General features: G+C 43.4%; 2 pseudogenes; both read right to left on the bottom strand.

The window, feature by feature from the left end:
• Nucleotides 1-404: 404 nt before the first annotated feature.
• Nucleotides 405-3,861, bottom strand: LOC112549382 (annotated as a pseudogene).
• A 672-nt stretch (nucleotides 3,862-4,533) lies between these two features.
• LOC112549383 lies at nucleotides 4,534-6,662 on the bottom strand (annotated as a pseudogene).
• Nucleotides 6,663-9,829: the final 3,167 nt, after the last annotated feature.

Raw genomic sequence — 9,829 nt, forward strand, 5'->3', positions numbered from 1 at the left:
GGCACATTAGTTAAAGTGCCCTGCAGCCATTTTAAAATTAATGGGGCTTAATACATGTGATGCTGTGGTGATGCTGCAGCATTCTATTAGAATGTGGAGCAGATGCAATTAATCACGTCTGCTCTAATTCATTCTAATTAGAACACCAATGAACACATGTATACACAGCCCATATTAAAGAAATCTTCACTATTAGGGGGCTAGCTCTAACTTGGGGGCTTTCCCCCACAAAGTTTTGAATTTGGGGGGTGGGAAGCAGTGACCTTAGCAGTACTCCCTCCCCCAGCACCAGAGCAAACCATCACAAAGTACAATTATCAGCCTCCACCAGACCACATTTTTTCCTAATTCTATTTATATTTTCCCTATTTTTCCGAAAACAATTTAACATGTAGGTATAATCTCTAGTGTGACTTCCCAAAATTTCCTGTGGTGTGGTAGGCAACTTGAGAGAAGAGAGTGCACTCTGGACAGAGTATTAGGTATCTTCTTGAGAAAGGAAGACTTGTTTTGGAACACAGGCAGTAGCTGCTGTGGAGAAAAGAGAGCAGTCACTTAGTATAGAAGAAAGCAAGGGTCTCCCCAAAGGTCATTTAGTCCAATGTCCTTCCTCAAGAAACAAGCCTCTCCTGTGGACAGGGTTTGATGTTGTACAGGGAAACACCTTTGGATTCTCAGCTTCTGATTATGATACAGAAGCTGTGGGGCCTGGTTCTCCAGCTCGGGACAGCCTGTATGGACTGTTTCCCTAGTGCAATGGTTCTCAACCTTGTTAGGCTTAAGATACTCCTTGGAAAATGCAAGCTCTTAGTCTTCACTTGTTTGAGTACAGAAAAATATTAGAGTAATTCTTCTGTTTCAAGGAACTTTGAAGGACCGCAATAGGCCAGCATGGTTTTAAACACTCTGGATTTCTATTGGAGATCCCTGGGTTTATCTTGTGAATCATGTTTGCACCCCTACAAGTGCTATCATTGCATGGCAACCTGCAGCACCCCTGAAAGGATCTCAGTACATCCCACAGTGCTGTGGCACCCAGTTTGAAAATTTTATCCTAGTGGATTCTGGATGTACAGCAGGTGTAGCTAAGAGCAATGCCCTTGCTCTAATGCCCCTCTGCTGAACATGTCCTCTCATCAGTTGTGTTTGTGTAGATTGATCTGGGGATGAGAAGTATCATGGTGGCAGAGTAAATTAGCCTTGTATGGAAGCTCAGAGTCAATGGCCCAGTCTGGTCCCATTGTGTTGCAACAGTGAAATGGTCTGGTTACAAGCAGGCAGAGAGTTGGACAGAGCCCTGCACACCTTCATGCTGAACCTACTCTAATGTAGGGATAGCTCCGTCCAGAGACCCCAGATGATCTCACTCCGCCACAGCTCCCATTCTTGCTGTAGCACCAGAAAAGTTACCTTAATTGCTCACTGTCTATGGATGAAGCCAATGGGCTCCCCAAATACAGACAGCATTCAACTTGAATGGTCTCCTTTATCTGCTGCAGCTCCTCTTCTTCCTCCCACTGTTGCTCTGCTTCAAGCTTTTCCTCCACCTTCTCCCCTCCCTCCTCATTCTCTGTGTAGAGGGTTGCCAGTTGAGTAAGGAGGTCCACCTTGGGTTGAAAAGCTTTCAGAATATTCAACACAGGCTTCAGCACCTTCCCAAATGAGGTTCTGCTGAAGTCCTAAAATCAAAGAGAAAGCTTTTGAACAGGATACCTCCTCAGAATCCTTTCTAAACCAGTTTTTCTACAGGTCACTAATAAGAGTGAACTAACCCAAGCCCCTTTTAGACTTGCATTTGGATCCATTCTGTGAGCTTCAGCTGAGCACCCAGAAAATCAGGACTGTGCAACAACAAGCTTTGTTAAAGGAAAACTGCTTTGTCCATCTGTTGCATTTCAACTTTGTTTGAAAGCAGATCAGAAACAAACACTAAGGAGCCACTAATGCATATCAACTATTAGGACCAAATACTTCTTCTAGTCCCCAGTTCACAAAAGCATTTAAATGCACTTTTCTAAGCAGAGACAATTAATTCCAATTGGTCACTAGCTCAGGCTTCAAATTATGCAAATACTGAGATTCTTTTGTCCTAGGCCAAAACATTGTAAATCATTGAAGCCTGTGAGTATTTCTATTGACTCCAGTCAGATTTCTGTACTTAAGTTTTTTCCTGGATCAGGGCTCTAGCAAGGTCACAGATTAAGTTTTTTTGTTGTTTTTTTTAATTAATCCACCCATGAACATGTCTGTGTCACAAACTGGTCAGTTCCCACTCTATAAATAGAAACTCTGGTTTTGTGATGAGACCCAACTACTCAATCCCATGGTCTGCTAAATAAACTGAGTCTGGGTTACCGGTCACTGTTTTCACATCTGGGTTACCTGCACTCATTGCCTGGTTCACATTCCATGTCTGATATCCTTATTTTGGGCAGCAGGACTCAGCAGTAGGATCTTAGAACCATTGTCTGAGCCATCCAAAACTCAGAAATTAGACTTAGCAAAATAATTTCTTACACGCCTTCTGTGCTTTATTTTAAAAGAAGAAAAGAGTTGCAGCTCTATGAAGAAGCAGCTCCTGAAACCATCCTCATCACTCTGGACACCCACACCACAGTCCCCCCATCACTCTGGACACACACCACTGTCAGTCTCCAGTTTTGAGACAAGCCTTTCAGGGGAGGCAAAACCTCTCATGTGGCAACATGTGGTCTTCTTCTCTTCCTAGTGATCAAATGGCCCCTTTGGCTTGAAGAGCAGCTGCCTTTGAACCTATGTCTGCCATCAGTAAGCAAAGCAAAGAGCTGTAGCTGTCTTGTTCATGTGCTTAACTCAAGGGATTCCAGCCCTCTTCTTATCCCCAGACAATTTCTTGGAAAGAGTAGATTCAAGATTAGTGAATTTACTGACCACTAACCCAGAATCCCAGCTAGTGAGGGTCCTCCACACTGATGGTCCACTGCAGGCTCTCTAGAAGATGGTCCACCACCTTCATAAGAGCATTCAGCATTCATAGTAGATGAGCTGTCAATGCCACATGAACATCTTAACAAAAGATCCAGTTAGAAGCAAAATGGCATTCACAAAACAGGATTGCCCCGGCCTCATTCTTTCTACTTACCTCCCCTGGTCTTACAACTGGTTGTCCTACACTCCCCAGAGATAAATGACTGTCTTCTTTTCTCTGTGCCTCAGATCTCAAACTTTCATCTTCAAGACACTTCCCAGACATCGGTGCTCTTAGGTCTCTTGGGCCATGCCAGGTTTAAGCAACGGATGCTTCTTGCAGTTCCTCAAGAGGTTCTGTTTTTATTGAAATGACTCATAAGTGATCAGACACCAAGTCTGGAGCAATGGGTATATGTTTGATTGTAACATGATGGATTATTTCACAGGAAGCTCCTCTGTCCCTGTTGGGGTCTCATTTGCACTTTAACCTGGGATTGCCTCTTTAGAGCTCCCTGTCTTAGGCTCTGCACTAATAGACACTTGGGAAATAACTTTGTCAGCAATTCTGTCTGGGTTCATTGCACTTTGGCTCAGTGTGGGTAGATTGTCACTAACAGCCTGTAAAAGGGGGCAATCAGACAGTTCCTCAGTTATTACAGTAGCCACTTCTTGAGGGCAAAGTGTATTGAAACCTGTTACATCATCATAAAGGTCTTGCTCAGATCCATATTTTTGAAAAATATTCTTGGAAATAGAAAGGACAATTTGATTAACTACTTCTTCCTGTTCTGGATGTAAATGTTGTTCTTCATCTGTAGCTGCCACAAGGCTAATTTTATGTTTAGACAGGCCTTCTTCGGTGGCCTGTTTAAGGTTCTCAGCAATTTCATTCACTTCGGCTCTTGATAACATCTTCTGTACTTTGGGCTTCTGCCATCAGTTGAACTTAAGACTTTTGACAAGAATCTACTTAATATTTCTTCCACAAATGCCATGGGTACCACAGGAATATGTGGGTTTAAAGTTGGTTTTGGAAATTTCTTTAGCATGCCAAGATGCCAAGGCGCCCCTGGGGCGCCCCCGGGGGTTACCCCACCAAGGCGCCCCTGGGGGTTACAAGAAATAATGGCCACAAGCTAGCAGAGAGCAGATTTAGACTAGACATTAGGAAGAACTTCTTCACAGTTAGAGTGGCCAAGGTCTGGAACGGGCTCCCAAGGGAGGTGGTGCTCTCCCCTACCCTGGGGGTCTTCAAGAGGAGGTTGGATATGCATCTAGCTGGGTTCATCTAGACCCGGCACTCTTCCCTGCCTATGCAGGGCGTCGGACTCGATGATCTATTGAGGTCCCTTCCGACCCTAACATCTATGAATCTATGAATCTATAAGACCCATAGGGAGTTTTTCAACAATCCTAACACCTTCTGTTGTTGAAGATGAAGTAGGCAATGTCTCCTCCTCTGACCTGGCTTGAAATTCAGGTTTGGCAACTTCTTTTGCTATTGAAGCTGCTATCCTATGAGCTAAAATATCTTTCCTATTTGTTAGGTCTCTGAAAGAAAAAAAAAGTCAAAATCAGAATGGTCTATGCTGCTTGTACAAGCTGAATGGAACAGGTCTCCCATAGCTTGGCTGTCTTCAGTGTGTAAAAATTCTCCTTTTCTGATATGTTCATTTGTGTTTATCTGATGTTTTGACAGGAGTATTTGCAAAACATGTAGTATTTTTCTAGTTGCATCTTTCAGTAACAAAGTCTTTTCTGAATCCAAATCTGCAACGGAAATGAGGGAAGAAAATGTTGACAAAAGGTTTGCTGCTAGTTTTTCTATGATAAAAGGAACTATTTTACTGAGATCTGATGATAAACTGTTTGGGTTATCCGAAAGCTCAGTAATGACTCTTAGCGTATTTTCAACAATATTGTTGGCTTCAGCACAGTGGTGAAGTGGTAATTCTCCAGAAAGAGAGTTCTGCAATGGCTTCCCAGAAATCTCTTGGAAGACCAAGTTGCAAAGGGCTTCAGAAATAACCATGCATCCATTTCTTAAACATGTCTGCATGTTGAATTTAAACTGAAATTGTGTCAAAAGCTTATCATAAACTGAATCAGCAATTGGTTGAATCATATCATCCTCCCTGGAAGGTGAATGTTCAATATGCTGGCTAGAAGAGTTCTCATCTTTAGAGATTTTTGCCATAACTTTACTGATTACCTTCATGTGAATCAAGTCAAATTCTGCAAGGTCCAGTTTCTTTTCTGTAGAGGGAGATGTGCTGGTGGTGGCAGGGAGAATGTTATATAAAAGCCTGCTGATTATATCTTCCAAAAAACTGTGACATCTCCAGAGTCAATGGTGTGGGACTTTGGCATCAGGCGGTGCTTTTGGTAGCATCTTCTAAAAGCTTCTCATCAATTTCCCCAGGGTCTAGATGTTTATATGGAGATGAAGAGGGTGCTTTTGCTAAGGGGTCTTCCTGTTGGGAATCAGTAATTTCTTTCCTTATCAAAATACCTAAGCTCCCTGCTGATACACTCTTGTTGCTTTTAATGTCTGCATAAACTGAAACTTTGGAAGCACTTTCTTGCAGAAGGTCAGATAAACTGGAGTGAATAATTTTGGCCGTCAATGTGTCTATGTCAGGGGAGAGACCCTGATTTTCAGAAGACTGCAGGTCTGTGGCCTGATATACAGAAAGCTTATTTAACATTGAATCAACTACATCTGTGCTGATATATGAAAGATCACTTCCAGGGACTGTGCTGTCTTGAGCATGCAGGTTTTGTGAAGGGACCAATTTGCTCATTAGTTCATCACACATTTTTTTCAAAAAAGCATCCGCATAAATACTGGTCAGTGACTGCAAGGGCTGAGGCTCAATTGTGTATGTTGGCACAGGCTTGCTGCAACCTCCCTGCACTGCCTTATGCGGTACTTCCACTTCAGGAAATATCTTTCTGTGTGATAAAAAGAAGGGCTTTCTTGCAAGCTGCCTGCCAATTGGGGGTAGAGTTACTCTGGAGTGGACTGCCCTTGTCTTGGTTAGTGTGTCCATGGGGAACGTAGAAGATTTGAGCCCCAGAGCTCCTGTGCAGAACCTCAGCCTCCTGATGCCCCCTGACATGGGATGTATAAGCTCAGGGGCTTGAAAGTGCCCTGGCATCTGCCCTTCCCTTTGTACTTGTTCCTCCGAACCTAGCACTCTGCCCTGGACATTGGTTAGTGAAAAATATTTTCTAAACATGCCTGATTTAGGGCAATCCTGTTTGAAGTCAGAAAAAATATCTTCCCCAGTGAAACGGTTTTGTAATCTGCCATCTTTTCATGTTGATTCATATTTAAAGTAAGTTTGGCCATGAGGAAGCTTCTCAGCTTTGATATTCTGTGCAGGATGCTCAAGCAGAGATCCCATGCACATGCTCTTCCTGCACAAACTAGAAATATTGTCAGTCTGATGAGGAGGTACCACTGCTGGTTCAGCCTCTGGAAGATTTTCTTCCCAAAACTCTCTGTCCAGAGACAGTGGCCTGCTTCTTGGTCGAGACAGGCCAGGTGAATGTTGAGAAAACAGTGGGGGTAGTTTCTCTCTACTCCCTCTCTTCACACATCCTGGTGATCTGCTAGCTGTTCTCTTTCTGTCTGTGAAGACAAACTTTTTGGCATTCACCTTCTCATCTCTCATGTCCCTCTCAGCTATTTTTCTCTCTTCATATTATATTATTATCTACATGAGCCTAGAGATGACCTGATTTTGCCAGTTTACACTATTACAAGTGTTGAGTTAGATACACCTCTGGACACTGTGCAATGGACCCTGTGTCCAGAGACTCTGCCACCTGCTGAGTGGGAAATGACAGCAAATCTCACTTCTGTGTTCCATATTTGAACAGATGCTGAGGCCTGACATTGGGACTGTCTCCCTAACCACGCCCCCCACCCCCCGCAAGAAAGCACTTCTCAACTAGCTCACTTTACCTTACGGGACAGAATCAATCAATTTGCAGACATTTTCTCCACCTCGCACCAAAGCTCAAAAGCTGCATTATCTCCCTGGACAGTGCTGCTCCCTGCTCTTCCTCAGGATGAGGCATCAAACATTGTGCCTGCTGTGCAGCTTTTATGTTTTTCAAGGACTGAGCAGGCTTTTGCTAACTAACACCCTAGCCCCTAGTGCAGGAGGTAAAGGGTTTGGCCCCCATTTTACACATAGCGGAGCTGGGTCAAAGCTACTATATAATAATCTGTGGCCACCAGGCTATGGTGCCTTCTATAGTTTTGTTGCTCCGTTGTTTTCCTTGGTGTTAAGAAAAGAGTATCTGTCACACAACCGATCACAATACAACACATCTTCTAGCATTATACCCTGCTCACTTCTTTCCGAAATGAACGTGTAAGATTATGTGGGCCAATGCCATTTGGTGACTCTGGCACAACTATACACATCATGGCAGGGTGCACTTTATCTTTCAGTTTTTACATCATAATTTCCCAGTTTTGACATCTCTCTGTGCCCTGACTTCTTACCTGAGACCATGATCTTTGCTTGTTTGTGCCTTTATTAGCAAGTGGCACAAATCTAGGCTGCTGATTACCCGACATGAAAAACAAATTCTAGGATAGTCCCATATGTTGAGTGTAAACTGTTTGCAGGTCTAGGAGTCTGTGTGCCAGACTCTGCTATAAAAACCCAACTCTGAGAGTAAGGGTAAAAGCTTGGCCCTACTAAATTAAATTGGAGTTTTGACATTGATTTTGGCATAGCCAGAGTTTTGCCTAAGGTACATAACCATTTTAATGGAAAGAAAGTGAAAAGATAGATACAATAGTGGAGACAATACCTGGAGATCAGGACCTTCAAGCATTATAGAACTATGCTCATCAAATTTAAAAACCGACAGGATCCGGTTTCCTTCTGTGTTGTACCCTGATCCTGCAAATATTGATGCAACTTGCTAAGAAACAAATCATGAGAGCAGTCCTATTGAGCTCCCTGGGATCACAGACATTGTTGAAATAAAGCATGTACATATTGTTAGATTGGGGCTGTAGTCATCAACTTGTTTATGAAATTCAAAATAGAGTTGCCAACAAATCCATTGGTTACTAGTAACTCTAGCCATTTGCCGATTACCTTGTTAAGGTATATATAATACACACACACACACACACACACACAATTGTACTGTGGCTTTGTTTCTAACCTTCATTGCTTTATGAAGCATATCCCATTTCTTTTTGCTCTGTCACTTTCTCTGTCCATCCATCTGATGTTTTTCTTCCAAGAAGCTTTTGAGTTTTTCATGGTCCATGTAAACCCTGGCTAAATCTGAGAAACATGTAAATGGTTAGTTAATATCACTTCTGCTGCAATCAATTTCTGTTCCTCCCCCTCCTTTACCTGGGTTTATTTTTGCTAAAGTAATTGTAGCATTTTTAACAGATTCCAAGAAGTTGCTAATACCATTTGCGAGCTATAACTTGGAAGTTTGCAAACCATTTCAGTGGAGTGTATTGCTGATGAATTAACACAGGCCACATCCTGTCTTTGAGGGCACAATGAGAGTGGAAGGATGTACCTTTCCCTTAAGAACCAGGAAGGGGACCATGTTCCATATCTCTCTTTTCTAGGAGATATTCTAAGTCACCTTCTCTATGCATTTTATAGTAAGGCCTTGCAGTGGGGTGTTAGATACCCAGTTGAGTGCTTGGATGCTTGGCAAGGAGCCAAGAATGAGGAAAAATGGAACTGGGACAAGGCCAAGTTGTGGGGGACCCAAAAGCAGAGGTCATACTTGTTGGGGAGAGAGAATGGGCACAGGATGCTGGGGTCACCAGAGTGCACTCCTTTCCAGATCTTGGGATAGACCTGAATATCCATGAGTCTCCCCAGTCTTCTGCTGACAGCAAAGTTCTGTAAGCCTTACTCATAAAGTGCATCTCTACCTCCCTCCCTTTCTCTCGCTCTCTCTCTCAAGACTGGTGGACAGAGAGATGGACACCCCATTATTGCTGCCAGTTCCTGAGTCAACTTAGATGGCAGAACCCAGTCCAGTATACTTAAAGGTCAAACCCTGCTGATAATCCAGCTGGATGCCAATTTGGAGCCACATGGTTTAGTTTATTTTTCCCAGGTGTTGTTTGAAAAACCTGGTAAGTTACATACACACGGATGTTACAGTAGTAGTAAGTTTGTAAAGCTGAGCGCCCCGAGCTGGGCAAGGCCAGGATGAATGTTACTTGTGGTCCTTAGTGTTTGGTCCCCATGTGCGCATAGTCTCTGACACAATTGCCACCACTGCCACAGCTGCTGCAGCCAGCCTAGCCCCTGCTGGTGTCCCTACCTCCCCAGGGACAGACTTTGGTTGTGATGCTTCCAGTGTGTGGCCTAGGCTTTACTGGGTGCATCTACATGAAACACTATGTTGCCATAGCTCATTGCTATGGTGACATAGCATTGGTGGGCTTGTTTGTTACTGAACAGTAGTGTCAGAAATGACCCATGCAGCATCAGAACCGTGCAGTAACGTTGGTTACTTGCTTAAGCAAGTACTAAATGACTGCCCAGTAACAACTGTACGATCCAGCACAAATATAGACGCACCCACTGACTGTATAAGATTCAAACTGCTCTAAATAGAACATGAGATCCTTTCTTTTGGGCTTTCCTGGGGCGTGGTGCCAAAGTGGCATTCCTACCCTTTGCAGATGGGGAACTGAAGCACAGAGAAATTAGGGTCAGCAGTGTCCACTAATTTTGGATGCCCAATTTGGAACCACCTAGAATGTGATATTTTAGAGGAGTGAGCAGTACACAGCATTGAAAGCACAGCATCACCAGCTTCATGTACCACTCTGCATGCATAGTGGATTGTCTGTTGGTTC

The sequence above is a fragment of the Alligator sinensis genome, unplaced genomic scaffold, assembly GCF_000455745.1.
Source record: "Alligator sinensis unplaced genomic scaffold, ASM45574v1 scaffold240_1, whole genome shotgun sequence".
Taxonomy (NCBI): Eukaryota; Metazoa; Chordata; order Crocodylia; family Alligatoridae; genus Alligator; species Alligator sinensis.